This window comes from Apostichopus japonicus, chromosome 22 (assembly GCF_037975245.1).
Source record: "Apostichopus japonicus isolate 1M-3 chromosome 22, ASM3797524v1, whole genome shotgun sequence".
In the NCBI taxonomy this organism is placed as follows: Eukaryota; Metazoa; Echinodermata; class Holothuroidea; order Aspidochirotida; family Stichopodidae; genus Apostichopus; species Apostichopus japonicus.
The window spans coordinates 16929442-16949936 of NC_092582.1; the positions used below are offsets into that span (position 1 = coordinate 16929442).

Sequence of the window (20495 nt, forward strand, 5' to 3'; positions counted from 1 at the left end):
ACAACTTTCGTTTTTTAACTTTAACCTTTATTTTTTGCTAGTGACTGAGTTAAACCCCCTCATTCATCGAAGACCCTCTGATGGTACCAGCGTGCTTTTATATTAGCTCCTTATCGAACGTCAAACAAAGAGTACCGGTAATCCCTAAAACTTCTCCTAACTTGAACCTTGTTTTTTTTAAGCTGCGTACCCCCCCCCCCACCTAATGGTCGGCTAAAAGATAATCACCGGCTTCACTCTGGAGCTTTAGACTCGTGAACAAAGAGCACCTGCATTCCTTTTCTTACCTTTTTCCTTTAAAAAGAGTTTTCATCTTATTCAAAACTTCATTCGTTTTTGAACTTCCAAATTGTACTTTTCCATAACCATAATGGCAAGTGCTAGGCGTTTATACCAGGCGTACGGCGAAGAGTTGAAAATTCTCTTTAAGGAGGAGTTTGAAAAGATCGTGCAAAGCGAAACTTTCGTTATGCTTTGCAACAGAGCTAAGTTTAGGATTTTCCTAAAAGAAGTGACGGTCAGAGTCAGACACAGTGGGACCAGAGATAAGAGTATATGGCTGAAAGATTCGGACCACGACGTCCAGTACAAAACTCCGGCGAGTGAAACGGAAAACAGGGCAAGTCAGGTTAGATTTTTACTGACGTACCTGCTATTGGCCCAATTCGACTGGTTTGCTGTGCAGAAAGAGGCACTCCGCTACGAGTTGACGGTGGAGTTCGAGCAGGAGTTGGCCATCATCGATTGGTAGGACAACGGCTTCCAACGGCTCTTTTTAGGGCCACCAATTTCTCCAGAAAGAACAGACTGATCCGACTTCCTTAAACGTGCATTGTCTTTTTCTTTCTTTTCATTAATTTAGGTATTTATTTATTAATTTATTTTTTTGTTCTCGATAGTTATTTATTTATGTATATTATTTATTCTTAATTAGTCTCTTTTTCTTTTTTATATTTATGATCCACCTTGTCTCCATATGGAACAATTACCTATATAGTGAAAATACCCGGCCTCGTTAAAAAAACTTAGAAACTTAGTGTGGTGAAAAGTTAAGGCTACGGCATGTCATGTTTGGGGTTCATGATTCTGTGAACGTATCCCCTCACCACTTTAAAAATAAATAAATAAAATAACAGTTCTTGGCCTCTCAAAAAAAAAAAAAAAAACTTAGAAACTTAGTGTGGTGAAAAGTTAAGGCTACGGCATGTCATGTTTGGGGTTCATGATTCTGTGAACGTATCCCCTCACCACTTTAAAAATAGATCAATAAAATTAGAAATTAAATAAATAAAATTCATAAATAAATTCATAAAAAATTTCATAAAAAAATTCATAAAAAAAATCATATAAAAATTCATAAAAAATTCATAAAAATATTAATAACAATATTAATATTAATATAATCCCTTAACAATAGATTGTCCTACACCATCGTCACTACTACTCATATTCGTATCTAAAATTATCATCAGTAAGGAGATTATATATCATATATAACATACTTGTGGATCGGTGGAAATTTTTTACATTCACCATGCTAATGTTATATCTTGTTTGAACCGACCTGCTTTTGCGAAACATTTGCGGTAAAATTCATTGCCACAATTTACTTATATGATATATATATTTCCTTTTCCTATTTCAAATAGAAAACACATGTGTATCCTGCAGCCTACAATTTACATCAAGAAACAGTACGGCACTTTTACGACTGCAATACTATAAATAGTCCTATAGAATCTATTTGATATCATTTAGTATTGTCGATTTCCTGTGATCCAACATTACGGAACAGAAACAATGATCGATTGGGTTTACGATGTACGGTAGCCTAACACTGAAACGTTGGTAAGAGTTATAGCCTAACTATATGTTAACTACAAAGATTACTCAAAATACAGGGAAATATAACAATTTACCTTGAAATGCATTCTCTCGTTCCTTCGGTTCCCTTTCTTCCACTTTCGTTTAAAACGACATCATTTATTCTCTCCACTTCCCAGCAGAAGTTAAAATGTTTCGAAATGTTCACCAGTATTGTATCGAGGAAAAGTGAGGACATTCTTCAAAGTAAGTAAGTGACTCGACACTCTGTTGTGTATATACGTTGGAATGATCACCTACTATGTTTACTATATGAACTTTTTACGTGATACTATCTTACGCATTGATGTCTTGCTTTTACAACTTTAAAGTTGATACATACCACTTTTGATCAACATTCACAGAAAAGAACAAATTAAGGGAAAGATTTTTGAAACGTTCGAACTTGTTTATCAGAAATTTTTTTCGTTTTGGCGTAATTTACAAATCAGCGAGTACAGTAACCTGGTCGATTGCACTGGAAATAATATCTGTTATGTAACTTAAAAATATAGAGTATGGCCTAATACTGTTACAGTGTATGAATCAGTCCATACAACAGAGAAATGAGATTATAGATCAGCCACTGGAGGTTAAAGGTGAGCATTTTTTTCAATGAGATTTCGAATGCTGTTTTTGCATTTACGTATGTGTAGCCGGCCAAAAACGCAGTGACCAGGCGTAAATATATTTATGGGAAGATTTGGGAAGATTACAAGTGGCACCTTCAAATGAAGGTAGGGCCGGTTCACTCTGAGATCGTGGGGACAACTTAAAAAGGCGGAATGCTCACACAAAAACAAACAAATAAAGGTAAAGTGGTGTGTTTACGATGCACATGGACGTATTAATATCAATGGGGTTACTTAAACTTAATGTCAAATTATATAAATGGGTGTAACTTACATATCTCGGAACTCTTACTTCTTATAACGACTCCACTGAGCTTATCAGTCCCAACGAAAATAATAACAAAATCGCTGCGCGGGTCGACCGAATACAATTTGAGAACGACATTGTCTCCTTGGGGAACTTCTAGGGCGGTTCACTAAGTTGGGGACGTCTCTGGATTGGGTGTTTCTCTGGATAGCTCGCGACTCGGGGAAATAACCTCTTGGGGCGTCTCAGCTTGGGGCGTCTCTAGGAGTGACTGTTCATCACTCGGGTTGGGTCATCGCAGGGGTTCACTTCCGGATCCAAACAAGGACGTAGAATTAAAATGGGGATTTATAGTTCCATCACAACAGAAAATTAGCACAACAAATAATAGGGTTGCCAGATATTAGCACTGGGTGAAATATACAGTAGTTCTGCCTCCATTGGTACAGCTTCGGGTGATACACTTTTATTAAATATGAAATTCCTTGTAAAACAGTTCCAGGTGTTTACTAAAATAGAATATCCATTTGTAGAACAAGCTCCAGGTATTCACTAAACTTTTATAAAAACTCCATGGGTAAATAGCTTCAAGTGTCCATTTAACTTCTAATTAATTTAAAACTGGTCCTCTACTCTATTACTGGTGAAGTTAGTCTAAGAAAATAATTATGATCTCGTGCCCAACCATTTCAAACTTATTCCTTCCCCTCCTCTCCTCTAACTATTACAAACTTAATCCTTCCCCTCTTCTCCTCTAACTATTACAAACTTAATCCTTCCCCTCTTCTCCTCTAACTATACAAGCTCGGCGTCAGTGTCTTTTCTTAATTTTCCCCCTACCATGCTACCCTATTCACTCCATCCCATAATAATAAAATTACATCCCATAATGATAAGAATACATCCCGTAATAATAAGAATACATCCCATAATAATAGTACAAGGCAACTCACACATGACCACCTTAAACCAATTAAACACAAAGGTTGGTTCATTGAATATTCATGATTTAGCCTTTGTCTCAACTTTCCCCCTCTGACTCTAGACCAGCTTGCCCTCCACTTCCTGGTATCCGAGGTCCAGTGACCAACCAGCTGTCAATTAACACTTAATAAATAACGTACCAGACACATTACTTAACTTATGGTGTCCTTGGGTACATTTAAAATAATCATCTATCATCAAAACATTCCTATCTAACCAAAAGAAGTTATAAAATTGTCTATTTAACCCAAAGTTCTGAAAAGGGATATAGTCCAGGCAATCTATGACAAAAAATGGCTCAACCTTAAACAAATTGCAACAGAATGTTTTTTTAGCAGTTTTAGACTGATAAGTGTCTAATAAACATCATATCCAAAATCGACATTGATCCTGGTTGTCTAACCCAACCAAAAAGGCGTCTTAAAACAAAATGGCGGCGGGCTTATTTTTTCAATCAATTTTCAATATATATTGCCATTAAAGACATTAATTACAATAAAAGCATAATCAAATCATACGGCGGTACCTTTAAATAGTGAAAAATGGTTGTAAATTAGATAGAAAAGAATCCGTCAGTGAGGGCGCTTTCCTCATCGCCATGTGATCATAAGTTAAGAGAGGACTATGTACGTGCAAGTTTATGTTTTCTAACTTCTTCCTTATTTAATTAATTTATAATTTTAGGTGAACAATGTTTACATAACTTTAGCGTGGGCATAAGAGTATTGAGATAAAACGTATATTGCCTGGCAAATAATATGAAAACATGTGACTCTCCTTTGACATCACATTGTATGGGCATCTGTTGATTTACAAAACAAGGGATTTTATCACTAAAACTGAAATTTAACTTCTTTACACATTGCCATTTTTTGTAAATAAGCAGCGAGTACTATCCATTTGCAATCGAGCTAAACTTGCAGTGCCCACATCGCTTCCTGTAGCCAATTAGTACTTTCTAACCGAGCGGCGATTCGTTTTGTGACTTGCTTTTTTTTTGCGGGGGGAGGGGGTGGGGTGGGGTATCTATAGAACGGTGGTAGAGAGAAATATTTATTTTTTATTTTTGTGGGTCGCGGGGTGACAAAATTGTAACAATTTATACATTTTTTCAATGTGCTCCCTCTCACTTCAATCGGGCATGCCCCCTACTCCCCTCTTTATAAAAAACGAATTATCAAATATTGAGGGATATTGATTTGATTGAGGAAACGATCAAATTGACGTGCTGAATCTTTTAGATGACTTTCGTGATTTTTCCTCAAACGGCTCATATGGAGTAGCTTTACAAACCAAATATTTTACTGAAACACTGATGAAGTAAATTATACCTTGAATAATAGGTCACTACGGTCAGTCTTCCTCACTATCGTTGTCGTAGTCTGCAACATTGGAGCAGCTGATTCCACAACATTCACTGCATCCTACAGAACACTCCAACCCATGCTTCCTACAGGAGCATCGTTTCGAATCACAGTTGGTTCTGCATTTACATCTGATGACCTGCAGTAGCATTTCAGGAGCTGGCGGTAAGGGTGACTTGGTGGGCATCAGATTGTTATTACTCGTATACCATCCCCATTCGTGGGGCTGTAAATCACTGTCTGTTCCAATCCACTGTTGAACTTGCAGAAACACTCTTAAGCTATGGTATCTTGCTGCTGCTGATGTCGGTGGCAGGGTCTGTACTTTAACAGATGTTTTACTCGACGCTACTTTGTTAAAAAATTTTCGAGCTCGCAAATCATCAAGTCTGTCTCCTCGACTACCTCCATACAGAAAGACTAAGGCTTCTTCACCGGCTTTAATTACTTCTTCTTTTGAGGCCTGTCTAGAAAATACTTCACCTTGATTCTTAAAATGATCGTCATTTGCCATTTTCCTTAAAACTGCACCTTTTCCTATTCCGAACGGATGAGAAGTGGTGTCACAGCCACTTATAGCGTGCACAAATGGTAAATGCCTGCACTTACTTTGTCTTCTGTATGTCCCAGATCCTTTGCATGTTTAATTTTTCACTCATGAAGTATATATTGTGTGAGGTACTGTTGGCATGGAAACAAAGTAGCACGACTATGTCTGTGTCTTCACCAATTACAACTGTTGCTTTGTTTGTAGAGCATTCGACAGCTTTTAGTACAATCAGTAAACCGGCATCGTCATCGGCATGGAACACACTAAGACCTCTTTCTTCCATTTTTTGACCCAACATGTTAAGAAATCTTTGTTTGTTGCATGAATTAGCGAGGAATATGTCTTTACGGGATCTACAAGGCATGCTTTCAGTGAACAATACTGTTGATCCGACAACTCCTTTTGACCTCTTGATATGAGCAGAGTCTTTTGTAGATGAGCCATTTGAATAACTATCAAAGACAACCATGGCGTTACCATACTTTTTGTTGACATAGTCCAAGTACATCTTACAAATAGTGTTGAAGCTTTCGCCTTGGCGCCATGGCAGACGCTGTAGGAGGGAACCACCGTCTAATACAAACTGCAGTCCAACTGATGGCAGTTCTTGTGCGTTACAGTCACCTAGCCCCCATATTGCATCAGCGAGGGAAGACTTATTCGATGCTCTCATATGACCAGATGTATCAAACAGTGATGATGGGTGACTGCATAATTCGTAACGGAAAAGTTCTGCCTTGTCATCGTACATACCATTTGACGCCAATAATAATCGCTGGAAAAGGAGTTGTGGATCAACTTCAGTTGAATCTCCATCCACTTTGACAGCTGTTTTGGCATTCATTGTGGTGGCCTGCTGTGATCGCTTGAAAGAAAATCCTGTCACTCTTTTCCCAGCCATTTCTTGCACAATAGTCCACCCGACATCTTTGGCCTTGTCTACGTTTACATTTCCGTCAGCTATTACCCCTGTTTCAATGTTTCGTAGAGATGGATCTTCTGCAAACGGATCCCTATTTTGTAGAAACGAAATTACAGTGAACAGATCCTTGTGATCCCTTTCCTTTCGTGCCTCGGAAGATTATTTATGCTGACTGCTTGTGTGGTAGTCAGTTCCACATACCTCTTGCATAGCGTTTTTCATATCTGCACATGCTGGCATTGAAAGTATCCATCTTGCCCTTTCGGCGTCTGTCATGCCACGTCCTCTTGTCAAACCACCTGTTGTTTTGAGAGATCTCATCAGTACCTGCTCAATCACAAGATCGGATGAGAGTCCAGCCCAAAACCGATTACTCCTACGGATCACATGATGACCATTTTGAAAAGCGGCATGAACTTCGGGATGATCCACTTCTAATTGTATCATCATTTGCAGATATATGTATGCTGATTTCAAGTACAAGTTGTGTCCTGCAGCAGCAAAGAATGGTAACATTTCTTTTATTGTACTTAGATGAAGATTCCAGTTCCCAGTCCGTTCAGCTTTAATAAACAAGCGAAGCAAATCAACCATATGCATGTACTGCATCCAAAGTGTTCCTGTGCGAAGATTAGATAAAGAAAGTTTCTTCCTTTCAAGCTCTTTATTTATACTGTCGAGCACATCGCTTTTGCAGACCTCTTGAGGTGAGATTGCCTTGTCCATTAGTCTGTCATGGAGGTTCTTTGCCGTTAAAAGAAGTTCTTCATCGGTCCTGCATACAGAAGGTTCTTGTGATTCATGAACTAGATCTTCATCCATTTGATTTGTTTCTTGCTCATCATTCATTAACGTACTCGCATTGTCATTGGCCTGTTGTTGTACCATATTTGATACTGTATTATCCTCTGAAACCTGGATGTTTACTTCTTTCGTCTCAATATTTGTTGTAAAGACCTTTGAAATAACCATATAGTTTAGTGCACTATCGACCAAACAGTGCCCTCGCAACGCTCTTGCTACAGCTTTACCGGTCAGCATGTGGTTGACAGTGTTTGACGCATAAATTGTCTCTAAAAGTTCACGCAAACCAGAGCCAGCCATCAAGTGACCAATAGAACCAAGAAAACTCATTTGGAGATGGAACCCACCAAGACGCAAAATTGTGGACCTGAGATCGCTACCTTCAGGTTCGTTAAGTACAATCATTAAAGCTTTCCAGTACAGGGGTTGGTCGAAAGTAAGAATAGCCTTTGTGTTGTGTCGTCTTTCTTCATTGCATACAAACTTCAAAGTAGAATATATGCATGAGTTATCACTGGGATTCATGTCTATCATTGGAAAAAAGAAGACAGACGATTCCCCTGGGTGTTCCCCCTGTTGCATCATCTGCATCATACCTGACCATCCTGGAACTGATGATTTGATGGGGCGCATTATCTTCCATAACAAATCCAGCTTCCACGTTGGATCATCGCAGTGAAGATCTCTGATTTCTTTGAAACTCAGTTCCGGCAATATACTCTGTTTTCGCGTATAATAAGATATGTTGATCGTCCCCATGGTAGTGAGTTTTTTGGTAGTTACCGATAACCTTTCTACAGCTCGTTGGATTATGATACCTGGAGTGATTCCCACAATGATACCCATACCATGAAAGGAACCGTGCCCATCAAGGGTCCTAACATTATGATCCACATTGTCCGCAACGTATTGCACAAAATGGTCTGTAACAATCGGTGGCATATGGATTCCTTGGCTTGCCGCTGCGCTCGATTCATACCTTTGAACTTCAGAATACGAAGAACAGAATCCCAGTTTATTCAAAGTATCTATTAGGAACCGAGATCCAAAGTGGTGATGCATTTGTATTCCTAATGCAATTTGTAGAGGAGCCATCAAAACCCTAGGTCGTGCAGCTTGGATGAGGGCGTGTCCAATTGAAGAAACTTTCACATCATTCTCTTTCCCAACCATAATAGTGTTTAAGAGTAGTTTCAAACTGTCAGGAATAAACTGAAGATTTTGCTCAGTTGACGACACACTTGATGAGGATGGATATCTCAAATGCGATGCTTCCATTTGCTTTATATCACTTTTGATAAGTTTTGCAGCAGCCTCTACTATAAACAACTTCTCAGAAAATGCGTCTTGATGCCGTGGTCTCTTTGAAAATTCTTGCAAAATTGACCATACTGTGTTTGTGAATGTTACAACGTTTGGTTTGCCGTTAACCTCAGTTATCAAAATTGTATCACCAAAGTGATCTTGTAGCCTTTTCCTCATGTATACAGTGCTATAAGGGTTCGGACAAAACTCTCTCATTTTTTCGACTAGATCGGTTAGAGTAGCTTGTACTTCGTCATTTTCTTTCAAATATTCCGCAACTCTGATAAATGCGGCTGCCTGTTCATCTTCGGGACGTCCAGGGGTTCGTTTACTCTTAGAATTACCTTTAAAAGACTTTGGAAGCTGCTTGTGTGTTCTGAATTAATGCTGCATGCCTGGTGATAGATTGCATCTGCAGCATGTAAATCGCTTACAAGTGAAAATCTGGCTTTCACCTGTTTAGCCCATTCGTCATCTTGGCCGCGGTCGTCACATGCCGACTCAATCTTCCTTTGAAATTCAAAGGTCTTGACGGGGTAAGCCTGATGACCTTTTTTTACCGTTCACTTCAGCATTTTGTCCACAAAAAAAGCAGTGTTCACCAAACAAAAACTGTTCAGTTTGTGAACGTAATTTACGCTTTAAACCGCATTCTACATTTGGTTTCAAATCGCTAGCAATGGATCGTTTATTGCAATATCGTTTACGACATTTTTGGTGAACCCTCTGTCCAACAGATATGGTAAGTTCATCACCACGTTCTTGGCTTGCCTCAATAATACCTTGAACACCCTTCTTTCGCATTGTCACGTCAGGGTCGCAGTCAGTTTCAAAAGAAATCTGACAGATGACGCACACGTCCATCTAATAAAGAAAATAATAAATACAAAAATGTACAATGAAGATATATGTGAAGGTTTACTTTACTTAGTTCACTAGGTTACTGATAGAGCATGAAGGTAGGGATACAACCTAATGACACCCCACACCCCGTAAAGAGTAAGTAGAGAAAAGCATACGACGACACAGTCACGTTTGTTTATCTTAAGTGACATTTTCAAAAGTATGCAATTATGTTGCAAAGTTTACAAAGATTGTATCTTAATCATCGATGAAAATGCGGTTGTTATCTAAAGAATCCGAATGAATAATGGTTTGGTTAATATTAATGTATGAAAAAATGAAACTTAATGTGGATCAATAAAGAAAATCCATGATTTCTTCATTTTTCCAGCAATTTGTACGTAATTACTAATGGTACGTAAAGGCATCCGTACCTACAAAATTGTCGAAATCTCGGCTTGCTTTTGAGTGCAACCCTGCTTAAGCCTATCTTAATCGCTCTTTTTTTATTTGCAAGTTTTGTATACCTTATGGTTTTACAGCTGTTTTAACGAATGCAGTTAGACTTATTGGAATATATTACGTTCTTTATCGACCGTTCATTCGCTTAAAATAACATTAGGCCTAACGTTATGCTAGCCTATACGTTCGTATTTCGTGCAAAACTAGCCAGACTGCATTTGTAAATGGTAGTTGGGGGTTAGTTTTCTTTGTAACCTTGTGGTAAATTAAAATATACACCAGCAAATGTTCTATTTGCGTGGAGTTCGAATTTAGATAAGGTCCAAGTCTAAACGTAACTAGGCCTCCAATGTCAGCGATATAAGCTACATCAGTACATGTATTTTGTGTGTAATACCAGCCTAACACCAGTTAAGCGAAGCTATTCTTTCGATTATTTTCTTTCTTTTTGTGTTATATTCAATTGATTCTAAATTACAGAAACGCAAAGGCTATTACGTATAACAAAAATGTACATCTATTCCTTACCTGAACATTCCACACAGATAGCAAAGACTCAAAAACGTTACATCCTTGCTTAAGTCAAAGGTTTTCGTGACCGAGCGTGCGCGAGTGTAAGCAGTAGGCTGTAGCCACGGCAACGGCTATATAATTGTTTACCGTAGCTGATAAGAAGCATTAGTATAATCGACAAACCCGTCTCTTTTTCTAGCCAAAATTTCGGAATTTGGCAAATGTCGATTTATGTCGATTTTTAGTATGTTACTCAGACGAATTTATTCTATCAATTTGCGTTGAAATAAATTCTGTTGCAATTTGTTTAAGGTTAAATCATAGATTGACTGGACTAATAGACTCTTGGAGCCATTCATATATTCCAAGAAAATAGGACCACACAAAACAATTAGCTTAAGAAAAAGACAGGTCGCACAGGGCCACCCGACCACTAACTGTTGCCATGTAGTAGTTAGCAATAAAAGTGAAAATTAAGGGAACTCCTAAATCTACCAAGTAAAGGTTATTCATTGTCAAATGAATAAAAACAAATATAAGAAAATGAAAGAAAGTAATGAAATGGATAAAAACAAAAGTAGGAAAATAAAAGAAAATGATAACTATACATAACATTAACCAGGTTATGCTCTGGTTACATATGTACCACAGCAAAATTGTGCAGTGACATTGACCGTCCACGGTATGCGTTCAGGACATGACTGGTTGCTACGCCAACTAAAATACATCGAAAAAATTCACACGTCAATAATGGTAAAAGCATAGTAAATGCATAATAAATGAATTAAATATGTATTAATATATGTATTAAATGTGAAAAACAAAGCTTACCTGACGTTTTATTGCTATAATATATTGGTACATCAATTCATGATTACAGAAATTATTGCCAGAGGTCCTCTTCATTGGTGTCGACTCAGCCGTATTCCATAGAAAGACGCTAACAACAGCTGTCGAGAAAGTATACAAAGCAAACAATATTTGCATCACTGCAACCAACTCCAATGAACTACCATTTATTGTAATCGCCCTCCACTCGAAGCAAATAACAATAATTGAATAAACGTTTTGCGACGACGATGTACCAGCTAATTCATTAATCTGCGGGATGAGAAACGATATTACTTTAAAATGAATCTCCGTGTATAAACCGAACAGGTGAAATGGATTTCACATAGGGGGAAATTAGGACACCACACTCAGAGAAAAAGACACATACCAAGTTCGACATGGAGGACACGGAACTTAAACCCTGGCATAGTGTCACGTTGGTTACCGCAAGTTTCAACTGTGAATGGGGTATTTTTCTGCAGCGTAGAATGGTTTTTGAATTGCTGCCCAAGTAATACCCATTGTGGCACTAACCATTAGTTCCGTTTGGGATTGGGGATGAGAGGGCTGGGGCGATAGTAAGCAAAGTGTAGCATTAATGTGTCATTTTAAGTGTGTGGAGTCAAAGCCATTTCATAATGTATTTACTGGATGCTGATCTAAACATTTATCTGCACGAACTCGGTAAGGATTTTAAACTTGGCCCTTGGTCTGACTGGGCATGGGATGGACGTAGGATTTTTTTTTTAAGACTTCTTATTAATCGCATACACGAGTACTTCAGATTTGGATGGCTGTATGCCTGTGAATTTGCTGTTTATGATGACTGGTGCTTGCAGGGGGAAACCAACCGATTGACTTCAATATGTGCTTCCTATATATATATATATATATATATATATATATATAAATATATATATATATATATATATATATATATATATATATATATATATACTTTTTCTTAATGCAATGGAGGAATTGAAAATCGTAATGAGTTGGAAAATCAAGAACAGTGAAAAAAACTTTCAGCCTCCACCGGGGTTCGAACCACGGGCCTTCCGCTCTGTACGCGGATACCCTAACCACTAGGCTATGGACGCTGATAATCCAAGAGCGGAAGGCCCGTGGTTCGAATCCCGGTGGAGGCTGAAAGTTTTTTCACTGTTCTTGATTTTCCAACTCATTACGATTTTCATTTATATATATATATATATATATATAAATATATCATATAAATATATCAGCCTAGTGGTTAGGGTGTCCGCATATAAAGCGGGAGGCCCGGGTTCGAATCCCGGTGGAAGCTGGTAGTTTTTTCACTGTTCTGGATTTTCCAACTCACTACGATTGCAATTATATACAAAACCATCCTCCACTTATCACAAAGGGATTGCCACAAGCCATCGGTAAAAGAATCTCTACCCTATCGTCAAGCCATGATATTTTTAAAAAGCAGCACCCGTCTACAACGCAGCCCTCCGGAAAGCTGGGTACAAGGAGGAAATTGAACATACAGCGAAGAGCAGCAACCATACCCAGAAAAAGAACAGAGCCAGAAAAATAATATGGTACACTCCATCATATAGCAAACGCGTTAAAACCAAGGTGGGTGCGCAGTTTCTGAAACTCGTAAAAAAGCATTTCCCTAGTGACCATGTCTTACACAAGATATTTAACAAAACAACATCAAAATTGGCTATAGCTGTATGAGGAATATGATACTAGTTATAAAAGCCCGCAATAACAAGATCATATCGATAGCAAACCCAGAGACTGGGGAAATAGCTTGCAATTGCAGAAAAAAATAGCGACTGCCTGCTGTCCGGGGAATGTCTCGCCAGCGATATAATCTACAAGGCAAAGGTCACTCACTACTGGTCAAGAGACAGCCGTTTATATCGGTCTGGTTCAATTGCTCAGGTGGAATGAAGTGAACTATTAAGAAATTTGCAGAAAAATGTTGCATTGACGAGATATGATAAGTTGTCAATTCAACATTTTGCAGAAAATTGTTCAATTACTCAATTGGAAGAAAGTGAACAATTGAACATTTTGCAGAAAAATGTTCAATTGCTCAGTTAAGCAACTGAGCAATCCAACATTTTTCTGATTTTTTATAAGCTATTATCTTGTTATCTAAACAATCTACTGAAAAATGTTGACTTCATGGGGCAAAGTTTTCTTATGTTGATGGCAATTTTAAGCTTCCGTAGCCTGATGATCGCCGCAGTGAGAAGAACCCAATGTGTACACTTTACCATCTTTACCACTTTAGTTATTCAATGCAATACAATGATGTAAGCGTTCTGGTCCATGAACAGTTGGTTTACTAAGTTTTAAAGTGCTGTGGACAGCATGCCCGCTGCACAGCATATGTTACAATATATTATTTTGTTGACATCTAAATATAATTTGAAACTGTTTTGATGTAGTCATTTGTAAGTTACCGTACTATTCCTGAAGCAGAATTATAATCAGTCATTGTACTCTTATTATTCAGTACTTCCCGGAAAATATGCAGCGCTACAAATTTGTATTAATTGGCTTGTCATCATAACGAGTTCATTCGATTCTACGAAGTTCGTTGTCGTTGTATTTATTTTAGTTTAGTAGAACAATGTATTTATTTTTCATTAACCGTAGCTTCCTTGAAATTGCGATGTATTCTCATTCATTACTACAAAAAGGCAGCACGTTATGAAAGACAAGATGATAGGATTTTAGCATCGCAAAGTTCGTTTAGTTCAAAAATCTCAAAAAAAATGTTTCCATAAATAAACAAAATGTGAATTGTCACCGGTAAGTACAAGTTTATATACAAGCTTATTATATTTCTAACCTCTGCTTATTTTGTGTTCAACCGTCTCATTGGATCTTAAGTTGTCTGCCATTTCCCTTAAACAGTTCTTAGCAATAATCCACAAGGCAAACCCGGCTTAACATTTCAGGACTGACCTAAAATTGTTTCCGTATATTCTTTCAAGATTAACGCAATAGAAAGACATGGAAAGTTTACTTACCACATAAAGATAAAAATAACACAAGTGAACGCAGCATCTTGGTTAATGTTAAAACAGGTTCACGCTCTTTCTGTTTTTGTCCCGGCTTATGAATATATACACAAAATTTTGCTGTTATTTTCTTGCCTCTGATATCAGTTATGAACATTCTGGTTTCTCCTAGTTCTTTATAAGGAAACTGAACGAGTGAAGAAGCAGCTAAGGGACTTTCGATACCTCCCACGGACATTTAATTGTGACATTCCATAATATCCAGCAGTTTATTCCATACAAAAACAGAGTTCCTTTATTCCTACACTTTTTTTTTGGGCTAGACTTTCTAGACGGTAGGGCGCACTACGACGTTGTCACAGAATGTTAGCACCAATCAAAATAGATCTCAGAAAAGATTTAGGGTGTCAGCCAATCGCAAGCATTTCCTGGATAAACAACATGTCTGCGCCCTTGTGTAAGCTTATGCCGACCCCGGTTTCAGTGGTGTTCAAGGAATTACGTTAGTACTTATTGCCAAGACCTACTGTAGTTACTTTATTACAGTGAACAACCAAAGTGAATCCTTCAGTTCCTATTTTTAATATGATTATGAACGCAATGCATGTGTGCCCGGTGACTCTGCTGAGGAATACCAAGTAAAAGTGGTCGGATTTGCACGGAATAATGTTATTGTGTTACTTGACAATTCGTCCATATGACTTCAACTTGTTCAAGTTACACATTGAGACGTGAGACTGGAGCAGGCTAGGCCCTAATAATTAAATAGGCAAAGGCCTAGCACTTAATGTTAACGTATACAGCTCATATGGCACCTGGACCTAATTATATGAAAACGGAACTCATGAAGAGGGACGTGTTGAAGAATTGTGTGGATCTTCCAGGCAGGTTGGTCTAGGCTATGTAATGTTTCTTCTCCAGTCTTATGTTTGTTCAAACAAGAGGATATTAATTATTCCTATTTCCCCATGATATTTTAATAATTCAGAAATATGGTAGATTTAAAGACAAACAATGGTCTGTTTGAGATGTTGAAATGCAATGGTCTCCAACTGTGTAAACTCATTGAACTTCAATAGGTCTGTACATGTTATAATAATCGTTGCAAATTTGTGATTGGCCATGAATAACATTGTCTGCAAAAAAACATTACAGGTTGCACAAGATTATTCTTCCCCCAATGAAGTCTTCTCAAAATCTGTGGGCTGTGTGGGATGCAATGTATATTCCAAATAGTTGAGATTTACTCCACATCCATGACTGATTCATCATATTCAAACATTCATCCCCTTGCTGATGGTTCTCCAAAGTTCCATTCCCTATGTGGGGCAATTGTATTGAGGGACGATTTGGTTTTGACATTCAACTCCAAAATTGGACTTCAGTTTTAAAATTCCAGGTACTAGAAACATAGACCAACTTGATTTCTTTCTTTTTGGAACTTGTTAGGCCATTATATAATCTGTTCTGGTGATGCAGAATTCATTCAGCAGGTGGTTCAATTCCATCAACAGACACCATACAGCCAAACAGTTTCGAAAAGAAGGTCAAGTATTCGGCACCATAATGAGACTTGTAACAAAAAGGAATTACAGGAGTTTTCAGTGGCAAAGCTCTTGTTGAATTTCCTCGCATTGTCTTCATAGGACTTTTCTCAGTGATAGTCTCGCTTTGTAGTGTCCATCACTCTACACAGCACATGTGAATGGTAGGGGTAATCTTAAAGTAATCATGACTTCCTTATAGATCTTCCACTGGTGTTCCAATGAAAGACTCAAAATGAGTTGTTAGCTCGGCAGCTAACTTCAGATTAAACCAAAAATGTTTGGATGGTATCATCTCATACTTTGGGACTACTGGAACAGATAACTAATATATATAAAGAGAAGAACAGCTTTCAGCAAACTGGTTATCCACCATAAGCCATGTGTATGGACATGTCTGTAGTATTAGTGGACCTGAAGTTTCCCACCGGGATGCTCCGTAGGCCCATAAGTTTAAACAAAAGAAATTTTTATTACACATATAGGCATACGTTTCTCATCAGAAACTACAAAGTTGTGCATATTGGTGAACTATGCAAATATTACAGCATGTAGGCATGGCTGAGCTCACAATGGAGGATTTTGAGCACCTCTTGTAAAGCCAATGTGTACCATTGGAGGACGGGAAATAAACCGATATTTTCACTTGTGATCCATTTGTGCTTAACTTTGCAACTCACCACCCCAGATAAAGTTATCATGAACAATGTTCATCTTGTATAATGTTCTTCATTATTTCTCCCACTTATTATTTGCTATTCTTTGTTCCCCAGTTTTCCATTAAGGACATGCATTAGTCACTGAATCACGTATATTATCTGTCTAATTTTTGTCCAATTTAGGGTACTGTACCACCCCAGAAGTGTTTAATGCTGAAACTGATAAATGGAACAAAGGTGGACACAGCATACATAAGCCTGTGGAGGAACATTACCTCAAAATGTGCAGGTACTTTATGGATAATTGGATTCATATCCACGTACTGTATAGTTTATATGTGTTACTTGAAATGCCTCGACGATGGAAACAGCTGCCGACAACATCTGAAGTACAGTGGTTTGGAGCATTCAGTGTTTATGTGGTCGAAGCATGTTACAGCATTTGTTGATTGAAATAGTGAACCATGATAACTTGCACGCATCCATTAAGAAAAGCAGAGGGGTGAGGTGGGGGAGGGTGGGTGGGTGGGTCGAGAGTTTCAGGTACACCAATCCATGGGCAACTTAATGTATAAATGCCTTTCATTATTATTATTATTCATCGTCATTCTTATTGTTATTATTATTATTATTGTTGTTGTTTTTACTATTATTATTATTATGATTATCGTCATTGTCATTGTCATCCTCATCATTGTTATGGTTATTATTATTATTATTGTTGTTGTTGTTACTATGATTACTATTATTATTATTATTGTCATCATCATCATCATTCTTCTTATTATTATTGTTGTTGTTACTATTATTATCGTCATCATCATCGTTATCATGATGATTATTATTATTAGAAAGATCATCGCCGTCTTTGTCATCATTATTATTATTAAGTCTTCGGATGGGGTGGAGTGGTATAGGCAGCTGGGATTGTAATGACTTTTACAGTACATTTCAATCAAGTTTATTTCAAGCTCCTTATCACATCTTTTCTCTTACCCTATATATTCATACAGTATTTGTGTACCTCGTGTATTTTTAAATTTATACTATATTTTTGGTTTGAAATAAAAAGAATAAAACAGAAAAGTCTGAGTCATTGTATTTCATTTGTTTAGTTCTCTGGGGCATTATATCCAGAAACAGGCCTCTTTTTGATTCCTTGCCAAAGGCTGAAGAAATCAATGCGATGGTGATTGTGTGGGTTTGTATGTATGTGTGTGTGTATGTGACACTTTCTTGTAAACAAGATATCTCAATATTGGAGCTTGTATTTAACTCATACTTTACATGTGGGTAACACTAACCCATATTAGGAAAAAGACTCCTATTGTATTTGGTGGAGGTCAAAGGTCACCAGAGGTCAAACTCAAAACCTTTTAAACTGCTTGTTAACACTTATAGGAAGGGATAACTTGGAGGGATTTCATACTTATTATGTAGATGGCCCATATTGTGTAGAAGATCCCTATTATATTGGACGCGGGTCAACGGTCATTTGAGGTCAGCAGAGATGAAAGTCTGAAAATCTTGTAAAAAAAATTACTCTAAAAGTGAAATTTCGTTAATGTACAAACAAAGCACGTAGATTGCCTTTGGTGAGAACAAAATCGCTGTGGAATTCCATGTGTGTCAAATTCCCTTTGAGGTCAAGAGAAGTAGTTTTCAGAAAACCCATTCTACGGTACCCAACACCGACCATACTGTCATCACATACATGTTTCTGCCCTACGATCATGATGCACAAGTCTATATCATTTCATCGTCCGGATCAGGCATCCGTACAAACTGTCGCAACGAAACCGGTGTACGCGTTGCATTTCGCGTAAGTTGTTGAGTTCCTGTAGTTCTCTCTGTCCAGTATCTTTGTAGTAAGCAATAAGATTTTGATATGCCAGTACGGTCCTACCAAAACCCGCCTGAACACGTCAGCCAGATTTTAGCGTTACGACGACTAAAATTGATAAATTCATGCAAGCCACTGCAAGCACAGTTGGCAGATCTGTTAAGGTAAGATCGTAGCTTTAACAGAAATAAGCGATACCCAAAGGAACTGATCAAGCAAGTCCAAAGGTTAAATGCGTCTGCACTACGTGCAAAATGTTTACTCAGTTCTACTAGATATTGACTGGCGTAGATAATTGTCAGTTAACTTAAAGAGTCAGAATCAGCCGCAACCCCCCCCTCCCTTGGTGAAGGTCAAAACTCATTTGAGGTCAATACAGTCCAAACTGTGAATAACCTACAAACATGATATATCCAAATCTCTCAAGTTGAAATCAAAGCCCTAACAAAATATCTCCTATATGGGCAAGGAATCACTCAATCTTTGACTTTCTGGTTTCTTATTTGCTCATTACTAGGCTGCTCATTGCCCTATTGTAAATGATGATGTACTCATCCTTTAAGAAAAGTGAATAAAAAAGAAAACTACCCCCCCCCCCCTTTGAAGGGGGGGGGGCCGATCTTCAAATTTCATGGCTTAGTGGGTCACTATAGTTCCCAAACATATTCGAGACGGAAGATCACACCACTTCCCGTTTAGAAGTTAAAAAGGGTTAAAGTGCTAAACTGACCATATTTTCAAACTGAGGCTAAAAATCGAAGAAACTTGCAGAACTTATAGTTTCTATGGAAAACTTCCCCACCTTCCAAACGACTGTGATCACAGGAGAATGGCATGTTCATAATATTAAAGTCTTAAAAAAGTAAAAAACTTGGTTGCAACTATAATTTTTATGTGCGGCAATAGGCTATGCGGAAAAGTTTTCGACTTCGATAAGAATTTTCCAAACAATTATGGCGGCCGCTAGAAGTTAACCCTAACCCAATAGGTTTACAATTAGGGTTAGCCTGATTAATTATGGTTTCTAAATGAAAAGGTCTAGTAAGCTGAACCTCCAAATGCATGCAGACCGATGCTTTCACGTGATACCCATGTATTAGCTCAGTATAATTTGCTCTCCGTGTGAGGGCGCTTCATAAGAATACTTTCTAAGGCAATTTCCGCACAGCACAGGCTGGAAAGATCTGTGAACTTGAAACTTATAATTAACTTGAGAGCTAATTGCAAAGGTACGTTTGTAAATTAAATTCCGATTTTCCCGTCTTTTAACTCCAAGCGGATGTGACGTAGTCAAAAGCGTGTACGTTAATAAGTCGGAAATGCAACATGCAATGGCATAACAATTTGTAGCGTATATACAGCATGACACTTTCTCTTACTTCTTAAGTTTCATTTCTTTCCTACTTGAATAAAAGGCGGCATCTTAAAAAAGACATAAAAATGTAAACAAAAGAATAAGAAAGTTACCAGAGGTCGGAGGCAATCGAACTGACACTGAAAAAATGAACTTCAAGCCAGTCGGGCAAAGTTTAAATTGGCGCCAAATACCACAAAATACCACAATATAACGTCATAAACAATATAAAAGATACTGTTTGTGATAGAATTGGACTCGCTGAGTCCATTGATGCAATTATCAGGACGATCAAATGTATTATTGTAGAGAGTGAGAAGGAGAATGAAAAGGTGGATAATATATGATATCATACCGAGTCTATACAGCTATGGGAGGCCAGTGGCGTAGCCAGAGGGGGCCGGGGGGATGCCCCCAAATTTGCTTTGTGCTACAGTCTTGCCCCCCCCCCCCAAATGAAATCCAGTGTATTCAAAATTCTTCTTTTTACATGTTTTCGAGCTCTTATCACAAGTATTCATACCTCAGGGCTCATGTTCATACTTCATTTAAGGTCAGAACTTGGAAATCAGACCGAGATATTATACATTTTGGGCCTTCATCATACCCACATACGGAGACCGTTGATCAATATCGTCCTACAGAATAAGCGCCAAAAATTGTAATATAGGCCTAGTGAAACTTTTTTGTGTGGAAATCTGGGCATGTAGTGAATTAAAGTAGCTAATTTATTCATTGTATCCTTTTCATAATGTGCGGAA

The 20495-nt window shown here is 37.9% G+C and overlaps 1 protein-coding gene across 1 annotated transcript in view; it reads left to right on the plus strand.

Moving 5' to 3' along the window:
* The window catches only part of LOC139963660 (serum paraoxonase/arylesterase 2-like), a 121940-nt gene that overhangs the window by 81242 nt on the left and 20203 nt on the right, over window positions 1-20495 (plus strand). The window lies entirely within an intron of this gene.